Source organism: Trachypithecus francoisi, unplaced genomic scaffold, assembly GCF_009764315.1.
Source record: "Trachypithecus francoisi isolate TF-2019V2 unplaced genomic scaffold, Tfra_2.0 Lachesis_group3, whole genome shotgun sequence".
In the NCBI taxonomy this organism is placed as follows: domain Eukaryota; kingdom Metazoa; phylum Chordata; class Mammalia; order Primates; family Cercopithecidae; genus Trachypithecus; species Trachypithecus francoisi.
Genome location: NW_022681468.1, coordinates 46,323,799 through 46,347,395, shown reverse-complemented (window position 1 = coordinate 46,347,395; position 23,597 = coordinate 46,323,799).

Below are 23,597 nucleotides of genomic sequence, written 5' to 3'. Positions count from 1 at the left end.
TGAATCTAATGATGGCAAGAAACCAAGAAAGCCAGATGCTTCTTTTTCTGGTCTTCTAAGAAAAGACAAATGATGTATGATTTCATGAACTAGCAGAACACTCGGCCTTGTGTAAACACTCGGTTCCAAAAGTCAGAAGCAGAGAAACCCAGCAGAGAAAACCAGCTTTGTTTTTTAAATCTTCTGATGAATTTGAGGTTGGGAAAGGAAAACACACCATAAGAATGACTGCTATTGTTCTGGGTCATGATTTATCTTCAGTCAGCTTGTGAAAATTAACCAGGCTACTTTTCTAAAGGGCTGAGGAGTGGATCTGAATTATATAAGCTGCTCATCTAACAGCATAGAAACTGATACACAAAGGAATTAGCTTTCTTGAGGTCACCTTTAAAAGCTCAGACCTCAAGAAATCTGTACCTCATTCAGCTCAGGCCATGCCTTCTCCCTGCTGGGAAACCTGCTGTGGTTCACTTCCCTCCTGGACTTCATTGGCCAGACAATATCTAGCTCTCACCCAGTTTTCCAATCGTACTTCCCACTTTTAACTTTTTCTTTGCTCTCCAAGTTCTTTACATCTAGGCCCCACTGGTTTACTTGCTCTTCTCCCAAGATACCAGGGATTCTTTGGATGCTGAATTTTGCTCATGTTTTCCTTCTGGAGTTGGAATGTCCTACCCGCCTGTCTCAAATATGTGGACACTGACCTTCCCTTTAGGGACCAGATCAAATGTCATGATGTCCACAGAGCTTACTCTAGTTGGCCTATTTAGTCTAATGTATAGCACAATGGGTAAGGGCTAGTTAGCTAGGCCCAGGTTCAGGTTCTTTTTCCTTTCCTGATTATATGACCCTGGCAAGGTACTTGAGCTCTCTTTGAGTTTTTGAGCGCCTCCTCTGTAAAAAGAATGGTGAATGTAGAACCCATAAATAGGATTAATAAAATTGGGATCAACTCAACAAATATCATTTCATGAATTTAAATTTCAGGGATAAAAAGAAACTTCAGATCATCAAAGAAGATATTTATACCTCTATATCTATTAAGATCTACCTATCTAAGTATATATTTTGGTCTATTCCAGAGAAAAAATACTACACCCACTAAAATAGTTTATATCAAGTCCATTCTTCCATTTGTTTGTATATTGATTTAACAACCATTTGTTGAGTAGCTAAAGTATACTACGTATACATTAACATGTATAGTTTATTCTTTCATAAGGTTCATAGTTTGGCAAAGAGTGCCAAATATTATGAAAGACCTGGGCCCAGTGGCTCATATCTGTAATCTCAGCACTTTGGGAGTCTGAGGTGGGAGGACTGCTTGAGGCCAGGAGTTCAAGATCAGCCTGGCCAACAAAGTTAGACTCCTGTCTCTATAAAAAATAAAATTAGCTGAGTGCAGTGGCATGAGCCTGTAGTCCCAGTTATTCACGAGGTTAAGGCACGAGGATAACTTGGGTCCAGGAGTTCGAGGTTGCAATGGGCTATGACTGTACCATGCCACTCCACAGCCTGGGAAACAAGAGTAAAACCCTGTCTCAAAAGAAAAAATTGTGAAAGAGAAGTGTAGGATGTTTAGGAATAACAAAAGGGTGAGCAGAACTATCTTGGGTTCAGGTTTTGGAAGTAGCCTCCTCTTGGGCCTTTCTGCTTCTGGTTTTATCCCTTTTATTTATTTATTTTTAATTATTATTATTATTATTTGAGACCAGGCTCTCACTCTGTCAACCAGGCTGGAGTGCACTGGTGCGACCATGGCTCACTACACAGCCTTGACTTCCCAGGCTCAAGCAATCCTCTCATCTTAGCCTCCTGAGTTGCTGGGACTATAGGTATGCCTCACCATGCCTGGCTAATTTTTTTAGTTTTTTGTAAAGATGGGGTCTCACTGTGTTGACCAGGCTAATCTCAAACTCCTGGGCTCAAGTGTTCTTTTCATCTTGACCTCCCAAAGTGTTGGGATTATAGGTGTGAGCTACCACACCCAAACATCCCTTTTATTATTATTATTATTATTATTTTAGAATTGCATCAAAGCCAGAGTGATTATTCTCAATCTACTTATGATAGTTCTCTCCTTCAAATTTTTCCATGGTTCCCTGATACTTATGCAAAGCTGTCTTTGAATGAGACATGCCACTGATGTTTCTTCTGGTCTCCTCAGTCAAGTCATCTTTTCTGTTTTTTTCCTGTGGCAAAAATAATTGCCACAGGAAATTATTTTTTCCTGGCAGAAAAATAATTGTCTGCTCTTGGGGGTCTGGAGGTGTAGCTCTAAGCATACCACTGTAAGTTCTAGATTTCACTGAAATCCCTTAGAAAGTTATGCAAATGTTGCAATCCACGCCCCAATATCTGAGTTTATTATGCAAACGTTGCAATTCACGCCACAAGAGTTTATTTTAATAGAAAAATAAGAGTGTATATTGTCATGCCTGTTGTTAAGTAAACCATGCTTCTAAGGCTGGAAGAACCTTTTGGCATGTTTTCTCCCAAGGCTCCAGCTTGAGAGAAAGGCAGGCTTTACAGGATAAAGTTTAAACTCCTAAGCATGAAATATGAAAGGTTTCATGCCCTGATCTCTGCTGACACTTCCCAGCATCTTCTGTCTCTTCTTCCCTTCCTCTCATTACCAACCTAAGTACAGCCTGCCTGACTTAGTTGTATGCTGACCTGCCTTGCTCCTCTTCAAGGTTTCTCATCGATTATTATGCTGCCTTGAATGTCGTTCATCTCCTTGACAAATTCCAACTAACCTTACAAGACTCAGACTCCCAGAGGAGAGACTATTGTAGCTTTGCTCAGCATCCTTGGGTAGAGTTAAAAACTTCCTTCTTCATGATCCTATTGCTCACTGCTTTGTATCTATGGTATCACACTTTTATCATTGATGTAACCACCTTCTCTATTGAATAGGAAGCCTTTGAAAGCCAGGGAATCTTCATGTCCCCAGTTTCTAGTCAGTGACTGAGTATAAAGGAGTAATTCTAACAGCTGGCATTTTGAGCCCTTAGGTTCCAGACACTGTTTTATGTAAGTTATTAGTAAGTAAATAAATATATCATCTAATTGTCACAGAAATCCTCTAATATATTATGCCCATTTTATACATGAGAAAACAGGCACAGAGAAGTTAAGTAACTTGTGTAAGTTCACATAATAAGAGCTGAAGTCAGGATTTGAACCCATGAAGTCTGACTCCAGTAACCATCCCCTTAAAAATATACTCTACTGCATGCAATAATTATTTGATGAATGAATGAGAACAAGTTATACAACCTGTGATTCACTCTAGAAATGTCAAGTGGACTATTTTCACCCAGAAATAGAGTCTGAAATTGAATTATGAAGGAAGGTATGTTCACATGTGACCACTTCTTATCTGTTATCTCTATACACGACCCAGAAAATCAGCTCCATCCAATGGTAAGCCAGTGATGACTGCTGACAAGGAAAGGTCTTGGCAGGAAAATGGGGGTGAGCTGCTCTGGCCCTGCAGGGCTCAAGGGACAGCAGCCTGAGGTAATTTACAGTGGCTTGGAGGACCCCTGAGATGCTGAAAAAGCTACTTTCTCCCCAGAGCCTGAATTCGCCTCTAAAGAGATCTGCTAACCTCTGTGGTTCTCCCATGAACCTGGGATGGCCTTAGCTCATAGGACTTCTGAAGACACACCTCTGTGGTTCTCCCTGGGATGGCCTTAGCTCATGAACCTGGGATGGCCTTAGCTCATAGGACTTCTGAAGACACACCTCTGTGGTTCTCCCTGGGATGGCCTTAGCTCATGAACCTGGGATGGCCTTAGCTCATAGGACTTCTGAAGACACACCTCTGTGGTTCTCCCTGGGATGGCCTTAGCTCATGAACCTGGGATGGCCTTAGCTCATAGGACTTCTGAAGACACACCTGTACTTTTGACTCTAATTCACCTTGACCCACGTAAGCTCACTGTCATGACATGAATGATCAGGGACTGGCTGGCCCTGCTTGGGGTCCTCTTCCATGACTCCTAGGACTGGGCAGCCCCTGGGGGAGAGTGTGACAGGGTGGTGTCTACCTGGTCCCACATCCACCCCCTTTGAAAAATAGTGGAACATTTCATTAGTAATCACAAGAGCTCATTTTGCCTGAGTGGGGTAATTGTGGTTACTGATGTTAACAGAGCAAAGCAATGACGAAGACTACCAAGGGGTATTTATAGTGGACTCTGGAACATTTAAGTTTTTTTTTTTTTTTTTTTTTTTTTTTGAGACTGAGTGTCGCTCTGGCCCCCAGGTTGGAGTGCAGTGGCGCAATCTCGGCTCACTGCAAGCTCCGCCTCCCCGGTTGACGCCATTCTCCTGCCTCAGCCTCCTGAGTAGCTGGGACTACAGGCGCCCCCGATCACGCCCGGCTAATTTTTTGTATTTTTAGTACAGACGGGGTTTCACCGTGCTCTGGATCTCCTGACCTTGTGATCCGCCCGCCTCGGCCTCCCAAAGTGCTAGGATTACAGACGTGAGCCACCGCGCCCGGCCTATACAAGATTTTTTTTTTTTTTTGAGGCGGAGTCTCGCTCTGTCGCCCGGACTGGAGTGCAGTGGCCGGATCTCAGCTCACTGCAAGCTCCGCCTCCCGGGTTTACGCCATTCTCCTGCCTCAGCCTCCCGAGTAGCTGGGACTACAGGCGCCCGCCACCTTGCCCGGCTAGCTTTTTTTTTTTTTGTATTTTTAGTAGAGACGGGGTTTCACCGTGTTAGCCAGGATGGTCTCCATCTCCTGACCTCGTGATCCGCCCGTCTCGGCCTCCCAAAGTGCTGGGATTACAGGCTTGAGCCACCGCGCCCGGCCAAGATTTTTATTTAAAAAAAGATACCCTGGATCACTGTCTATGAAAGGGTAAATTGATTTAAATTTTCCAGAAAGCATTTTGATTATATGTATCAAATGCCTTAAAAACTTTGATACCCAGCCGGGCGCAGTGGCTCATGCCTGTAATCCCAGCACTTTGGCAGGCTGAGGCGGGTGGATCAAGAGGTCAGGAGATTGAGACCATCCTGGCTAACACGGTGAAACCCCGCCTCTACTAAAAATACAAAAAATTAGCCAGGCGTAGTGGCGGGCGCCTGTAGTCCCAGCTACTCGGGAGGCTGAGGCAGGAGAATGGCGTGAACCCGGGAGGGAGCTTGCAGTGAGCAGAGATCGCGCCACTGCACTCCAGCTGGAGTGACAGAGCCAGCCTCTGTCTCAAAAAAAAAAAAAAAAGACTTTGATACCCTAGGCCAGGCGCCATGGCTCACGCCTGTAATCCCAACACTTTGGGAGACTGAAGTGGGCATATCACTTAAGGTCAAGAGTTTGAGACCAGCCTGGCCAACATGGTGAAACCCTGTCTCTACTAAAAATACAAAAAATAGCCAGACATGTTGGTACTTTCCTGTAATCCCAGTTACTAGGGAGACTGAGGCAGGAGAATTGCTTCAGCCTGGGAGGCGGAGGTTTCAGTGAGCCAAGATCGCGCTATTGCACTCTAGCCTGGGCAACAGAGTATGTGTGACTCTGTCTCAAAAAAACAAAAAAGTTAATACTCTTTGATCCAGCAATTCCGCTTTTAGGAATGTACCTTATGTGAAAACAAGCATGTGAAGATTTATATTCAATGATAGCCTCCAAAGTGTTGTTTGTAAGAGCAACTAAAGATTTGACAACAGAGAATTTGGTTAAAAAAAGTATGGTTTAATCTTACATGATAGACCATACGATTACTAAAATAATATGAAAGGTGAATATTATTGACATGAAAAGTGTTTATATTAGATTTATAAAATCAGTAGATGTATATATGCATTTTTCTTAAATAAAATTCTGGAAGGGTGAGGTGGGATTATAAGTGATTTAAATCTTTTTTTAGTTTATCTGTATGTTCCAGTTTTCTAACATAGCCAGGTATCATTTTTTGTTATACTACTTTACATTTCAAAGCTAAAAAGATGTAATATGGACATCACTAGGCTCTGTTCTGTGTACTCGGTGATCAGCCACCCTGGCGCAGCTCGCTCTGGCTGTTGCTTGGGCACATTAAGGTGTGTGTCATTAGCAGGGAGATGAATGTGGCAGCCCTGGGCTGGAAACTCTTCATGGGATGATGAACAGCCACTTGTTCTGCTCTCTAGGGTATGAAATGAGGCGTTGGAAGCCCACAGAAATTACTCAAAGCTTGGCTTGCAAAGCGTTGCAACCATGCCGTATACATCTGTATCAAGCAGTTTTCTTTTTTGAATATTAATTTTATTTCATCTTGAAATAAAACTGTTCTTCTAAAACTAACCAGGGCTGGTCTGTATCAGTTTAAAGAGTTGAACAATGTGCATTTCGATTCTTCGGTGTCATCAGTTACAAAAGCAATTCTAAAATCTGCATTGTGAAGCCAGTAGAGGAAAACAAGCACCAGCATGTGGCAAGTCAGGAAAAGAGGCAAGAGCTCAGGAACTCAGGCAAGATGAGTAGGATGGGAGCATCCAGAGACTCCTCAAACTGCCAAAGACCAACAGCGTAAGGTCTTTATAAAGTAAAAACTTTCCCAGTCTGGAATCAAAGGCTTTCTTTTCCCCCCCTCAATCAGCAAAGATTTCCCAAGCACACATCATATGCCAAACACTGCACTGGATCTTACAAAGTAATGAGATTATGATTGTGACCTCAGTGGGGGAGGTTGGGGGAGGGTTACTACTGTGCTTCAGGGCTTCTGAAAATTGGGATTAGATAAAGGTGGCATTGGGCTTTGGCCTTAGTAAAGGCAGGGTTTTTCTGCCTTTGTGTCATATGATTTTGGAAAAGTTACTGAACCTCTCTAAACCTCAGAATGAGGACAGTAGTGACATTTACTTAATCTGTGGTGTTTCTGGGGGGAATGAATGACACAAAACATGCAAATAGTATGTTAAATGGCGTTTAGTATGTGCTAAAAGTATGGGCTATAATTATAATTATTTTATTATAAATTTTCTTTGTGTGAGCCATGATTTGTCCGATGAGAGCTCTGTATCACCAACACAGCAAGTCACGTGTAAGAGGCTCCCTAGCTGGTGGCTATTAGCCAAAGGCACCAGTTTCTACTGTGGCGTGCTCCGTCTTCTGCCCACCAAGTTTCCGAATTAGTCAATAAGTGCTTACCTCAAGAAGCACAAATACAAGATCATATTTTTATTTTGGACACAGAACTGAGAAGGATCTTGGTTGTCAAATACCAGAAATGTTATTTAGATTTATCAGGTAATGTTTGAACAGGGAGGAAATGGGCACAACCCCTGGGAATAGGAGACAAAGAGCTATCCGTGGCATCTGAGGACCGTATAATTTTGAAAATATACTTCCTTTTCATTATTCTTTGTAAGTCTACCACAGCATGAGGCTTGCAAGCAATTTGCTTGCTGGTGAATTAGAATGCTCCCTGAGGAACATTTGGATTCCAGCTCATATAAAACTTTTAAAAGATACGCATTCATTATTTAAACAGGATGGTAAATGTAGGTGCTCTGTTTTTGCAACAGGTGTAATGTAGGACACCATGACACTGAGTGCCTCCAAAATCAGGCGTGAGACGGATACCTAAGTTGAGCCAGTCCTTTGGGTTTCCTTCAGGAAATAGGATTAAATGATTTTGGCTGCATTACTTTGTTTCCACCTGAGAAGCATTTGTGAATTCAGACAAATAGAAAGGTAGTCCTTTAGCAAGCTGGCCACAGGTGCAAAGGTACCGTCATCTGTGATTTAAACAGGAATCCAGGGCTTGGTGAGAGTTCAGATGGCTTGCTGGCAGACGGGTAAGATGGAAAAAAATACCCACACGGTCGGTGTTTCAGCCTCAGACCGAAGACTGACTGCCAGATGCGAGAAGACAGCTGAGGTTCTACTCCCCTCCTAATCCCAACTGGAAAATATCTCTGCCTTGAGCCCTTTTGTACCCCATAGGAACATATCATGCCTCACACATATACTATACATAGCAATGTCCAGAAAAAAGAACATTTAAAATATTGTCGCCAAGACATGCTGTAATTCTTGAAGCTAAATGTTAATCGGTGCAATTAAGTTAAAGAACTCAAGTTTCTGTCGAATAACTGAGTTAGGGAGCTTGGTTGAAAGTATCTTACCACCATTAAAAGTGCTGGGTTTGTATAAGCATTTTTATAGAATTTCCTGTACAAACCTTATTGGCTGTCACTTAAAAGAGATAGTGTGAATGATCCTTTCTAAGCCTGACCAGCTTCCTTGTCATTTTAGCAATTGGCTGTGGGATGAATGCAGGGGCCAGTTGCCACAGCAACAGCATCTTCAGTCAAGGTGATGAGAGAAATCATTTCTCTCTGAATGCTAATAGGTTGTCACTTTAGTCTTAAACTGGCTGTTTCCCACTGTTTTCCTGATTGCCGTGAAGCCAGAGAGATTATTTACAGATTAAGGGCTGCTATTTGATCTGATCATAACTGTCCTAATTTATGCTGGATCTTTCAGGAGAAAGAAAAAAAAAAGATTTGAAACAAAATGTTAAGGATATTTTCAGAAATTTGAGGTTTGTGACTTTTTCTCCAGAGAAGTAAGACTTTTCCATAGTACTTAGAAAGTCATTTTTCAAGCAGAGACCATCCAATGTTGAAAGTGGTCCAGGCACTACCTGTAAATTACCTGCCCTGTAAAGGCTGGTCCTAGTTGCCAATGCTGAGCTTGGGGCTGGATATAAGGGTGATTCTCTCACTAAAAGGCAGTGTGAGGTTGTGAAGATGATCAACCAAAGAGGAAATCTGCACATGAGACTTTTTAAGTCCTGAAAGTTACTTGAAACAAAGGATTTTAGTTTTTCTCATCCTTTACTCCAAAACGCAAGATTCAAGACCTCATTCACTCACGGAAGTAAAGGATTGTTGAGTAAATTGTGATTGTGTGATAGGATAAGAAGATAATTGCTGTGTGCGCCATCACCCTTTCATTCCTGAAGAGAGTAGAAATTATTATTGGGAAGGCATGGGACAAATTATACACAATGTCCAATTCTCTGGATTAATTGAGGTTGAACCCTAGATCTGCCACATACTAGTGTGATTTTGACTAAATTACATAAACTCTTTAAGCCTCTGTTTTTTATGAAAAAATATGGAAAACAACTCTTTTATGTTAAAAGGGGTTGAGGAAGTTAAATGAGAAAATGCATGGGAAGTGCTTAGCACAGTGTCTGGCATATAATGGATGCAAAACACTTATCCATTATTATTATTATTATTTTCTTTTTTTTTTTTGAGATGAAGTCTCACTCTGTTGCCCAGGCTGGAGTGCAGTGGTGCGATCTCGGCTCACTGCAAGCTCCGCCTCCCCGGGTTCATGCCATTCTCCTGCCTCAGCCTCCCGAGTAGTTGGGACTACAGACGCCTGCCACCACGTCTGGCTAATTTTTTGTATTTTTTTTTAATAGAGATGGGGTTTCACTGTGTTAGCCAGGATGGTCTCGATCTCCTGACCTCATGATCCACCCTCTTCGGTCTCCCCTGAGATTACAGGCGTGAGCCACCATGCCCAGCTTATTATTTTCTTGACATGAAAAAATCTTGATGGCCTGAAGTCTTGAATAAAAGTACTGTCTAAGGTACAGAATTAATAAAGGGGTTTGTTTACAGTCTCTATTCCAGGGTCCATCAGAATAAACCAGGGCCTGATGAGCCTGTTTGTTCTGACCTGTGAGTGGCTTGAAAAGTATGATCTAGATTGATTCAAATATGTTTTTAAAGGAAAAATTTATCCTTGAATACTAAGGATCCACTAAAAATAATACTGGAAAAAATTTTATGACATGAGAAAATGTCCATGATATACTATAAAACAAAAAAGTAAGTTGCAAGTCAGTAAGTACAGTATCATTCCATTATAGGATGGTATAGAAGAAAAACATATGTATATATACACACACATGCATACACAAATATGCACAGACGTGAGTATGTACTCACTGAAAGAATATGCTGGAAAATATTGAGTAGATATCTCTGGGTCTTAGGATCATGAGGTTTTTTTTTTTTTTTTTCCATCTTTTATTTACTGTATTTTCCACAATGAACATGCACTATGTTTACAGTTTTGTTTTTTTTTGTTTTTGTTTTTAATACAGAGTCTCACTCTGTCACCCAGGCTGGAGTGCAATGGCGCAACCACTATTCAATGCAACCTCTGCCCCCTGGGGTCAAACAATTCTCCTGCCTCAGCCTCCTGAGTAGTTGGGATTCCAGGTGCCTGCCACCACACCCGGCTAATTTTTGTATTTTTAGTAGAGATGGAGTTTTGCCATGTTAGTCAGGCTGGTCTGGAACTCCTGGCCCCAAGTGATCAGCCTGCCTCGCCTCCCAAAGTGCTGGGGCTACAAGCATGAGCCACCACACCCGACCTATGTTTGGAGTTTTAAAAAATAGTCACCTTAAGGCCAGGCGCAGTGGCTCATGCCTGTAATCCCAGCACTTTGGGAGGCCGAGGCGGGCGGCTGAGGTTGGGAGTTCGAGACCAGCCTGGCCAACATCAAGAAACCCCATCCTCTACTAAAAATACAAAATTAGCTGGGCCCGGTGGCGGGCACCTCTAATCCCAGCTACTCAGGAGGCTGAGGCAGGAGAATCATTTGAACCCAGGAGGTGGAGGTTGCGGTGAGCCGAGATCATGCCATTGCACTCTAGCCTGGGCAAGAAGAGTGAAATTCTGTCTCAAAAAAAAAAAAAAAAAAAAGTCACCTTAAAAACAAAATTGGAATTGACCCTGAAATGTGAATTAACTGGAAGCTTCTTGTCTTTCCTATTATTTAATCATGCCTGTGGCTGGAGAACAGAAACAGAAACCCCTGTGGGGCTTGCACACTAGTCTGATGCCTCATTAGAGTAACCTCTTGTTTTCTGAGAACACTAGAATCAGCTTCTGCGCCTGGGCTTAGGGGTAAGAAGAATGAGTCACAGGTGTGACCTTGTCATCCTGAGGTCCCTTTCAAATGCGTCCCTTGTGGACATCGTCCTGATAAGCCCATGTGTGCTGCTGTCCAGTCATGGCTCCTACTGACTTTCATCACGGCTCTGAGTGACCAGTTCTGAGCCCAGAAAACTCTCTGTCCTTGGATCTGAAGTCAGTAAGAATAGAGCTGCTAAGGCATCTGGAAAGGAGTATCTTTTCCTCCCATCCCTAGGGCATAGGCGATTTTCAGTAGAGACCAGAGGAGTTCCTTTAAGGGGAAGTTACGCCATTAGATTCAGAGGCACACTTGGATATAACTAGAGGTTACCTTTCCAAAGTGGCACTTTGGGCTCCCTGTGCTGAAATCCAATTACTATTTTCTGTGGTCACCTATATCTCATTCACCATGGAGTGCTGTGAAACTGCAGCCTGGGGCTTGGAGGAAATGTCTGTGTTACCTTTGTGAGGGTGAGTGACCTGGAGTGAAGAACTCAGAAGTCTGCCAGTGACACTGAGCTATTGTTATCATGTTAGAGAAAATAACCTGAGCCACTGCCCCTAGCTTACAAATGTTTTCCCATGATTATCAATTACTATTGTTTTTCATAATTTATCATGTTGGGAAAACACAACCTCAGAAATAGAATTTAATGAGTAGACCCAGTGAAATATTGCTGTTGAACCATTTTAAAATTTAAGAAAAAAATTCCATTCAAGTAGAACATTTTGTTGCAGTAGTAGACATTTCACAGGGCCATGTAAGAAGCGGTATATTCTCTAAGATCAGAAAATGCATTATCCTATAATCTTTGGCATGTCTCATGTGTTATATTCAGTATCAAATTAAGTGAAAAGTAGCTCTTGCCCAGGAGAGCTGCAACTGATGCTTTGGTGAACTGCCAGTTTCTTGCAGCTATGGCAGGGCCTTAAGATGTTGAAATGTGTATTGTCTATCACTGGGTTGGGAACATTGTCAGGATTTTACTGGAAACTCATATAGTGGGGAAATGAAAGAGTGAAAACTGTGGTTTAAGAAGTTACTTCGGTAAGTGTATGTTCCTGGGAATCCTAGAGGCGAGATGACATCAGGGACTCAGTAAAAAATGGCTGGTGGGATGGACAGAGAGATGGAGTGAAAGGGGGCAGGAGAGTTAATGGGTTGTGCTCAGCATGCTCTTACAGCGAATTGACCATGGAAGTGGATCATTGAGAAGTTTATGACTGGGTGACAGGTATTCATCACAAAAAAGAAGACTGGAGGAAGAGCTGGTTTGGTTGGAAAGTGAGGAGAGGACAGTTTTGCATTAGATTGCTAATTTGTGATCACAGTAAGACAACTAGCCAAAGATCTCTAGTAGGCAAATTTAAAAGGTAGGTCTAGAACCATCAGAGATACTGGCTGCAAAGAAAGAACTAGGCATCATCCGCATAGAAAAGTTCAACAATGGACAGATATGAAAATATTATGCAAAAGAGTTTAAAAAATCAAGAGAAGAGCACTGAAGGGAAAACTTTTGGAGCAAGAGGGAGAAGAAGAGCTGGCAAAGCACGTCTGACTTTTGCTACTGACATGATTATTCCAATAGTCTCCTGGGTTTAAAATCTTAAGACAGTTTTTACTCTTTATTCTTCTTAGATTTCCATATTTAATTGATCAAGTCCCATTAATTATATCTCTAGGTGACCCTTATATTAATCTTTCATCTCCATTAACAGGACAACTACCCCAGTTCTCATTTATGAAGAAAATCAAACTGAAACGTAGGCCTAGAGTTTATGTTTTCTTGAACATTGCACCAGCTGGGATGTATTTCTGCATTTTTCGGTTTATTCATCTTCAACATCATCTCTAGAATTGACTTCTAAAATCGCTTTTATGGTATCACTGTCTCAATATCTTTCAGTAATTATTATTCACCTACAAGGTAAAATCCAAGCTTTTGGCATCTACTTTAAGGCCATTCCCTATACAATTTGGTCCTGGTTCACCTTTCAATGGTATTCTTTACCATTCTCCTGCTAGAATATGACAACTACACCACACTACTTACCAAATATACTATGCTTTTGTGCCTTTGCTTGTGCTGCACTGTCTGCCTTCAATGCCATCTCCCTAATCATTTGCTACATCTGACATGCCCTTTCTTCTTCAAGACTCAGGGCAATGTCACCTCCTTTAGGCAACTTTTCGTGATCTCCATTCCTGTCCTTTGACGGAGATTATTTCCCCCTTTTTTATGTTCTCATTCCATTAATTCTACTGGGTATAATTAATTAAATACACAATAGTCTTCTTTCCAAGACTGAAAAACTTGAGGGAAAGAACCATGTTTTTGATGTCCTCATTGCCTGGTAAACTGCCTGATTCATAATTAGAGTTCAGGAAATGTTTTGTATATTAAAAGAAAGCAAAGAATGAGCTGTCAGAAATATAGGAGGAAAAAACCAGGTTAGTGTCAGTGCAGATAAGAGAATAAAGTTTTATAAAGTGGAGGTGAGCTACAGGATCAAGTGATTTCCGAGGAGGGAAGTTTCTTGAGTGATGATAGTCTCCACTTTCTTGCCACCCACTCACCCCTTAACCTCCTGTAGCCTGATTGTGTTTCTATATGTTAACTATAACTGGAAAGTCACCAATGATGTCCTAACCATAAAATCCAACAATTCTTCTTCCTCTTTATGCTGTCCTCGGCATGCTCCATGCTGGCCTTAGACAGGCAGCCATGGCTAAGGTTGAGCAAAAGTGCAGTGGTCATAAATGTCCCTGGAACTGAGGAAGCTGAATAATGGTTGGTCAGGATGTTATAAAGGTCATTTTCCTGGTTGCTAATGATGGTAGCTGAGGTTTGGGTTGGGGAGATACATTATTACCAGTGGTAACATCATAGAGGAAGGTAAGAATAGAGCATCGGAAGTAAGCATGTGAGAGCAATGAGAATTGATGACCAGTGGTGGTAAAGGTGAGAAGGGGAGGCTGTCCAATGGTGTGAGAAGCACAGTCATTGGAGAAAGAGCTGTGGGAAGCATGATGTGTTCACCCAAGGAAGTGATTTGACTGAAGGGGGTCAGGTTTCAGCCATGGTGAGGAGCAAAGGGAAACACGGATTCAGATCATTATAGGAATTTCACAGGCCAATATGAAAGGACTAGTGGGGAAAAGGGCAGGGAGGAAATGGAATTGGAGTAGAGCCTGGATGGGGACAAGGTTGTGGGAGAACAAACCCAGGGGCAGGATTTTCTCCTAAAGTGGGAGGGAGAGTTCAGTGGTCCGAGGAGGCAGATTTTTATGGGTCTGTTTTTAAAAATGGTGATTGTTTATCTTCCTTTGACTATCATTTCATAAAAGCTTAGACATTTGAGCATAATCTTAGAATACAGAACAGTTCTTTGAATTGCATATACTTATTATATAATTATATATAGTTATCAGAAAGTAACTACATTGTTCTTATTATTTTCAGTTTGCTATATAATGCTGAAACATTTGTCTATTTGCTACCATTTACCAGTAGTGTGACCTTGGATAATTATGTAACCGTTCTGTGACTTGGTTTCCTCTTCTATAAAATGGGCATAATAATAGTATCAATAACACAAGATGGTTGTGAGGACTAAGTGAATTAATATTATGAAAAATACTTAGACAGTGCTTAGCACATAGTAAACTATTATTCATGAACCAGCATTTGGGGCCAGATGGGTAGGATAATTGAGATAAGGGGAATATGGCACTGGGCAATAGACTGAAATCACATGTTAGTGATACGAAAAGGGAATTTTGAGAGGCAGAATTTTGCTACTGGAAGGTATTTTAGGATTAACCATCTCTAGGTTTTCAGTAGAATGTCACAAACTTGGCTCCCTATGAGATTGGCCAGGCTCAGTGTGCTCTTGGATCATATTAATTTAATGAAAGATTGAGGCATCCTTATTTCCCCTCTACAGGTCGCTCTCCATTCTCGGTAGCCTTTGCTGTTTCCTCCTCCAGGAGATCTCCTGTATCCTGCCTTGGATAATAACTTCCATGAGAACATGGACCTCCATCTGTATAAGATTTGTGAGCCCCACAGCACCTAACACAGGGCCTTACATACTCACTGGCCTTTATGTTTTAAATGAATGAATAAAATACCACCGAGGCCAATACGGCCCTCAGTCCTTCTTATATTCTCATTTATTGACTGGGTTTTCCAATAAAAAGTTTATGTTTACCCATTTTATCTGATATCAATGGGAAACGGTAGATTTCCAGATTGTTAAAGACTACCATTCTTTAAGTGCTAAGACTTTTCTTATTTTTGCTACTGTATAATATAATGTACATATACAATATAATACATATACACGTAATATAGATACATATACACATAAAATACATTATGTATAATTTAATGATTATATATATTATCTTTATTAAATGTATGTCCTTGGCTACTTAGAATACATAAAAAAGAATTCATTTTGATATATTGATAATTCAAGATAATTATTATCAATATCAGTGATTGACTTCCCTTAAAGGCTATTGAAGTGCGTAAAATTGCCTCTATGCTAAATGAGTTCTTCTGTCTGATTTTCATAAGAAGAGGAGAAAATGAAGTTTGTTGAGTTCAGAAGATGCCATCAGGATGACCATTATTAATACTTCCTAGAACACATGTGTTTTCTCTAGAAGCCTTTTGCCCACCCCGTGTGCTATATCTAACTGCACAGGAGACTGAGAAATGTAGCCTTTATTCTGGGTATCCATGTGTTCCCACAAACATTCAGGGTTTTTATTAGTCATTTACTTATTTGACAAACTTTTACTTAGGACCTACTGTATGTCAAACACTCTTTTAGGTATTTGGAATGTATTTATGAACAAAGCAGGCAAAGATTGTTGGTCTCTTGAAGTTTACATTCTTAGCAGAAAGAGACAATAAACAATACATTAGTAAATTTTATAGTATGTTAGAAAGGGATAAGTGCTATAGAAAAAGGTAGAATAAAAAAGAGGGTCGGGAATGCAAGGACAGGGGTCAGGACACAGGAGTAAACAGGTGGTCAGGGTAGGCTTCATTGATAAGGTTTGAAAACCTTAAAGGAGCTGGGGGAGGGAGTTAACCATGCAGACATCCGATGAGAAATCCCCAAGGGACAAGTACTGCTAGAGGAAAGAGCAGCAAGTGCTAAGCCCTGGGGTGTCCCTCCAGTAAGAGGTGTGGGAGAAATGAAAGAACCTGCCAAGGACACTAAGAAGGTGATCAATGGGGAAAATCAAGAGAAGGGGATGACAAAAACGAGTGTAATTGTTTTTGTTACAGCTGAGAAACTATCTATCCATACACTTTTAGAAGTGAGTGAATAAATTCAGTAGAGCCCAAGGGGCTCTCCTCTGGCTAAATTAGTACATGTAGTAACAACAGTAATAATAAAAATGATAACTATAAAGTTAACAGCAAACATTTATTGAGCATTGTTTACTATGTGCTGTGTATTTGTACCTTCATTAATAGGGGAGGAAACAAGCACAGAGAGGTGATGGCACATGCCCATAGTGCAGGTGCTTTGGGCTGACCATCTAATTTGGTGCTCAGAGGAGACTGGCTTTGTAGCCTTGAATCCCTCAATTATACCCTGAATAAATGAGACGACAGGGTGTGACTCTCAATTAGATGAGGTACTTCTATGCAGTGTTTTTCCTTTTTTTGCCTATTAACTCAAGTAATAGACTCACATGCTGAGTGATTAGCTTTTATCTTCAAGTGACTCTAGGAGATTTTTTTTTTAACATGCCAGTTAATTACTGTGAAAATTTCACTTAAGTTAGTCCCCAATTAGGATATATTCAACTCATTCCTATGATGATCTCTTTTTAGATTTATCTTAGTGCCTTTCAAAACAGCTGATAAATGTTCTTCCATTTGCTGGCAGTTACTAATATTCACCCTCAAATTTTTCTTTTCTACACACTCCCTCCCAGCTATCTCTAGGCACTGCCTATGGCAATGCCAGTTGAGTGTAAGTACCATTTCTATTACTACCTCTAACCCCAAAGATGGCAGTTCCTGAGAATTGGAATCTGGAGTTCTTGAAGTGCCTAACACATTTCTCACACTTTTTTTTTTTTTTTTTTTTTTTTTTTTGAGACAGGGTCTCGCTCTGTCACTCAGGCTGGAGTGCGGTGCTATACACGACCCACTGCAGATTTGACCCCCTGGTTTCAAGTGATCCTCCTGCTTCTCACGTAGCTGGGACCACAAGCACGTGCCACCATGCAGCTAATTTTTGTATTTTTTAGTAGAGATGGGGTTTTGCCATGTTGCCCAAGCTGGTCTTGAACTCCTGGGCTCAAGCGATCCACCTGCCTCAGCTGGGATTACTGGTGGGAGCCACCGTGGCTGGACCCATTTCTCATACTTGTATTCTTTCTTGGCCATTTTAATTTAGAAGGTAGTAGGGCCGAACTAACATTTGGGGCTTTAGAGGTTGCTGCAGACAAAATATGCACAATTGAAGAGATTTTTAGAGTGAAAGAGATGGTTTCATTAAAAATGTTATAATGATAGAGTAGAGGTTGTCTTTTTCATTGTTCTGTAGGAATAGGCTTCTCATGTGTCCTAATATATGTAGCATACTGATTAAAGGCCTTGAGGAAAACTTTGGCATGTGCTGTATTAACAAAGGCAAACTCCACTTACATCTGCCAACAGCTGAAAGGCAGATTCTTGTGGTAAGATCTCTGAACTATAAACAATGCCATAATAACACTTGTAATTTGCGATGTCATCAACTAAAATAAGAGACAATTATTACAAATTATATTGCTAATATTTTGAGAAACTGAGATCTAATGTTGCTAAATCAAATTCCTGTGAATTCCACAGGGCACTGAGCGCATTATAAGATTACCCTGTGCTCTGAGCGTGTCCTCATTAAGGCTGCTGGCTACTGCGTTTTTATTGCTCCCCTGGGAGGTTTGTTGCATTCATGCTGCCAATAAGAAGTCGTGTGTTCCTAGCCTCCCCTGTATACAGGCCTCCCAAAGAGGTCTGCAGCCAATGATATGCTAGATTAGGTTATGATGATTTGTCTTGCCATCTCCGTGAAAAGTGAAGGCAATTAGAAGTCAGTGTGAAGTACGGTCTAGCCATGTAAATATCTAAATAATCTCATCACAAAAAGGAATGCTGTAATAGGTCCAGAATGAAAGTATTGAAGGATAAGCAACTCAGTAGCATTAATGTTTTAGATTGGTGCTCACAGAGTTTGCGCTTTTGTCATCGCTATCACTATTGTGTAATTACTGTTAGAAAGGGCTACTAAGCACTTACTGTGAGCTAAGCACTGGGCAAAATGCTTCACATGCATTATTTGATGATCCTTACCAAACCTTATTAATCCAGGTGCTACTTTCAGCCCCATTTTACAGAGAAGATCACTGAGATTCCCAGTTTACAGACAATGTTTATAGCCATATGGTAAAGAAGAGGCTGAGCTGGCATTTGAACCTAGATCTTCTGGACTCATGAGCCTTCATTATTAACCATTATGCTATGCTGCCAACTTTATAGAAAACTTGTAAATATGGCAAGGAAAACACCAACTTAGAATAGTTACAAAATCTTTGTTTATTGGCTTTTGTCTAGTAGGTTGTAAGAGTTAAAAAGTAAAGAATAGAGTTTTAAAGTATTAGAAGATGACAACCTTCTAGTAATAATTTTATTTATCCAGTGTAAGATATATTTTTTCTAATTTCATTAAAAATTACAAGACAGGTATCATTATTGACCAATAAGCAAACAGAGAACCAGAGATTTAAACTGCTCAAGATCATCCAAGTAGTAAGCAGTGGAGCCAAGATTTGAGGCCCCATCTACCTAATTCCAAACCTTGCTTTCAGCTTCCTCCGACAACCTCCACTGTGTGTGTGTGTGTGTGTGTGTGTGTGTGTGTGTCGGGGGTGGTGGGATGTGGTACATTATTTGTGTTTCTGAGAATAGTGAGTTATGTGTGAGTTTTCTAGAAATACCCTACTAGTCTTATAATAAAAAGTTTACTATAAAAATTCTTGGATTTGGAATAAGCCTCAAAGGCTACCTTCTAAGACCCGCAACTCATTTGATGCTTGAGTGTGTCCCATGGTCACCCTATCAAGTGAGTCTCTGGTTTTTTGGTTTTTGCATATCCCAAATGTTGAAAAATTTATTGCCAAATCAGTCCTTCCATATTCTGACATCTTTTACTACAGAGTGTCTAGCCTGGTCTTCCTCTTTCTCCCCTCTCTTGGTCCTGGTTCGAAACCTTTGAAATGTACAGAACAAGTCTAATGAATCTTCCACAAGGAAACCATGTGAATATTTAAAGATGGCTATTTTGGTCCACCTTGAATCTTTTGTAGTCCTCGGGACCTCCCATATTCTTCAACCATTCTTCTTGTGAAATAGATTTGGTTCTTTCTTGATGCCATTTAATCTGTGTTTTGGCTGTAGGAAAACACAGATGCTTCAAGGGATCTGTTCATCTTCTTAGAACATGACGCTTAGGATTAATCACTTTTCTTTAAGTGTGGTCTTGCCAGAATAGACCAACAGAGCATGTCCATAACTTTGTTCTTTCTGGATACCACATTAGCATCTTTCGTGACCTCTCTCTAAGCTTTTTCTTATATGATGCTGTGAAGTTATACTGCCTCTAGCGGATGGATGTGCAATTGCTTTTGAACCTAACTACCAAACTTTTATCCTTATTTGGTTGTATCATGTTATATTTGCCTTTAACCCTAATTCTGTCATTCAACATATTTAGCAACTCTTCTAAGTAGTCAGTATTTAGTGCAGGAGACAGAAACCTCTCTAGAGATTTTCAGCATGAAGAAATTTCACACATACTATTAGGTGCTTAACAAATACTGGAAGAATAGATTTTAAGTTGAGCCTTCAGAAATAACTCAGAATATTACAGAATTATCCCAACAAAGGAGTTACTACCTCCAAGGCCACTTCTGAAGTTGTGCATTCAAGAACACAAAGTCCTACCTGTGATCTAGGAATGAAAATACTACCACCACTGCTGCTGTCGCACCTTTTGACACCTAGAAAGATATCGAAGAGACGCTGAAACACTGCTGCAGAAGAGCCTCACATCTCCATAGCCTCTCTGTGAAAAGTCGAACACAGAAATATCAAAAAGGGCAGAAAAGTGGGATCTGCTTCACTTCCATCCTCCACATTCTGCATGAGAGGGGCTAATTAGGCAATTTGTGTCTCGAATCCTAGTTACAAGAGTTGTTTGCTTTTTCTGTTTTTAAAAGTTCTCCATAATCTTCAGCCAGAAGGAAGGCAAAATGGAGACTGAGCAGCCCAACCCCCAGTATCTATCACATTTCCCAATTGTATGTGATCTACAAATTTAATATACTTTGCTTCAGGTGAATGAGTATACTGTGTTTGTGAAATGTGTGTATGTGAGAGATAGACAGAAAGAATATGAACAGAGAGACACTCAGGTCATTGATAAAAATCCTTTTTGGCATGTTATTAGAATTTTCTGAAGTTTTGTATGAGTAATATCCATGGATGTCCATGGGAATACAAGGGTTGAATTTGTTCAGCGATATCTTCTGATATTATTTATGCCTTGCATAATTCAAGAGCTTTCAAGAGGAGTTTTATAGTCTCGAGTGGAGTTTCTTGGGTTGTTGGCTTCTCCTGCTCTACACTGGAGGGCTCTCCGAGGGAGGAGTTGAAGTCTCTGGATGTTGAATAAGTTTGTGTGTGCTGTCACTACTATGTGTCTCAGGGCCACAACTTCAGGGGACATGAGTTACGGTGCATTTGATATTGTGTTCCAGAGAGCTATGTTCACCCAGAATACTATGTAAATTGTGTTCTTTGAAGCTGGGCAAACTGGTGTCTGAGTAGGCCATTGGATAATGACAGCTTGTGGTTGAGCTTGGTCAATTTCATGCTATCTAAGGAAATCAGACCTGCATACATCAGTTACAATGGTCTATAACATTTCCTCCACCTACCGGTTTAGTGACGCTGTTAAAAAAGAGAGATGAAGTTAATTGAATAAGGTTCTTGCTGGATTCCCATCACTTCTGCTTTCTCTTATAGTTACTCCAAAACATCCCTGTAACATATGTTTATTGCCCCAAAATTAATGTCAAGTTCTCCAAGATCAGTTATAGAACTCTACTTTCCTTCTTTGAAAACCAGGTCTCCATTGGTTTATCATCAGTTTCTTGCCCATTTCCTTCTCTTCATATGTGGTAAGTACTGTTGAAACCCCTCTCACACTGCCTCAGCTCTCACCATTCTTAGCAAGCCTATAGAGTTCTATCACAAGCACATATAAATCTCTACCAGGGTTTTTTTTTAGGCTCAAATGATGGGGAAGGTTGGAATGGTGGAGAGTCAATGACCCAGAAGGAACTTTTGGCTACTGACTGATAGAGTTGGAGGTGATGTCCCAGCTTCCTTGTGCTATGGATGGGACCACTCCTAGACATTTTTACACTGTCTCACAGAGTTCTCTGGCAGGATGGAGCCCCAACTGTCTGCAGAGGTCACTTGCTCAGTAACTCCCCCCTATATTGTCTTTCTCTTTTCTCTCTCTTTTCCTCACTTTCTTACCCATGCTTTCTGACATCACCTCCTAAATAAAATGCTTGTATGCAAATCCTTTGCGTCTACTTCTGGGGAACCGGTCCTCATGCATTTTGTACTTCAGAAACCCCATCTGGGCTGTGGTGATTATTCCCAGTCATCCAGAAACCCTGGGGAACCTTCACTGGAATTAGAGGCTCCCTTACAATGCCCCTGCTATATGGCCTTCTTCTCTATCCAATCTGCGTTATCATTTTCCATCTGAAGGTCATCTTTCTTAAAGATAACAGAAGATAGATGTTCACCAGCTGCTCTTGTTAACGCTCAGCTGTAACCATTCTACAACTGACCGCTCAAAAACAAGCTTATTGCTTCATTGCCGATGCCGAGTATCACTAAAGTTTCCATGGATCACCTTCAGTGTTTTCCTTAAGTTTCAGTTCAGTTAATACCAAAGTTAACATCCTTTTTTGGGTCATTGTTCATAGAAGTCCATGTCATCCTCTTATAATTACTTGTAGTAACATATCTCTCTTACTATCTTTGTTTTTTAACATGCTTTTGAAAAATGAATTCATCGGAGAGTTCCCTATGGTTTAAAAGAGAAGGAAAGGTCTAGAGAGTAGAGAGTAGTTATTGGGAATTATTAATCATCATTACACTTTGAAGCCAGCTTATTGCTTCGGGAGTAAAAAATAAGGGTTGCTCCAAAAGGCGTAATTCTCCCCCCTCCTCCTCCTTCCATCAGTACCCCCCGATGCTTTGAGTTATATGGACTAATCCTATTTGGCCAGATAGAGGTATGAGTTCAAGAATTCCCTCAATCCTGTGAGAAGAATGTGGAAGAACATTATTATAAAGATTTGTATGTAGAGGCAAGTTTCAACACCCTTTAGATAACACTCACATTCATTTCTCTCCATCAACTAAAGTTACCTAGCTGAGTCAGATTATCCTCTGCTGCATTCTGTGGCTACTAATTTTCACATTATTTTGATGCTTTTTGTCTCCTATCAGAGTCCTTATCGCTCTGTACTGCAACTGTATTGGCTTGCTTGTCTCATCCCTTGAGTTGTGAGATCTTGGAAACTTCATCACAGTTGTGTGCCACTGCCCAGTGTAGGGTCAGGGACATGGTGGTTACTCAATGCACATTTGCTGGACAAAGCAGAGCATGCCTGGCACATGCTACTCAGGAAAGACAGGCCTTTGTGCAGCATAGATAACTGACCTTGGGAAGCAGAATTTTCCATGTAAAATCTTGAGCTTGCTACTGGCTACTGAGAAACTGGCTCAGTGACTGGCATCTTGTCATACTTTGTAATCCTCTGGAAATTACATTTTGAGAACACAACCTCCCCTTTGTGATAGGCAATTAAATAACACGACTGACTGAATAGAAATTATACAGGTATTTTGATTAAAAAATGTTTCGAGCACTTTCAATTTCAAAATATTTTTGATATTCATGACACATTAGTGTTCATTTATAAAGGTGTCTGTACTTCCTGTCAAATTCTATTTGTGAATTCGGACACAAGTAATAGTGCTCAAATGCTGGTCATGTAGAATCTGATCTCTACCTTCTTGCTAAGGCAGGGCTGTGAGTGGCAGGGTAGAAACAAACCATGGTATTATCATCAAAAAAAATCTTCATCTGAAGTCAATGAAAAAATACTGGCCCAAGAATTTGGGTCAAAACTCTTCTACTTGAAGAAAATATGTACTTCTCTTTGAGAGTTCTTTGATGGAATGTAAGCTAATAGTGAAAGTTAAATTGAGGGTTTTATTAGCATAACCAGGGTCTTCTGTTGTCCCGTTCATATCCCCTGCCCATCTGCTTCAACACCATTGCACAATGAATCTGTTACATTTTGTGAGATTTTTCTCTTCTTTAGTGGTATTTTGGGAAATTAGAGTTGGCTCTTTCATATAGTAAAGCTCAGAAATCTTCATCCTCCCTGAATGATACTGGTTTATCACACTGCTTTTGGAAGGAGCTGAAAGAGTTGTGGACTTAGCAAAATGTAGAGTCATTAAGGATT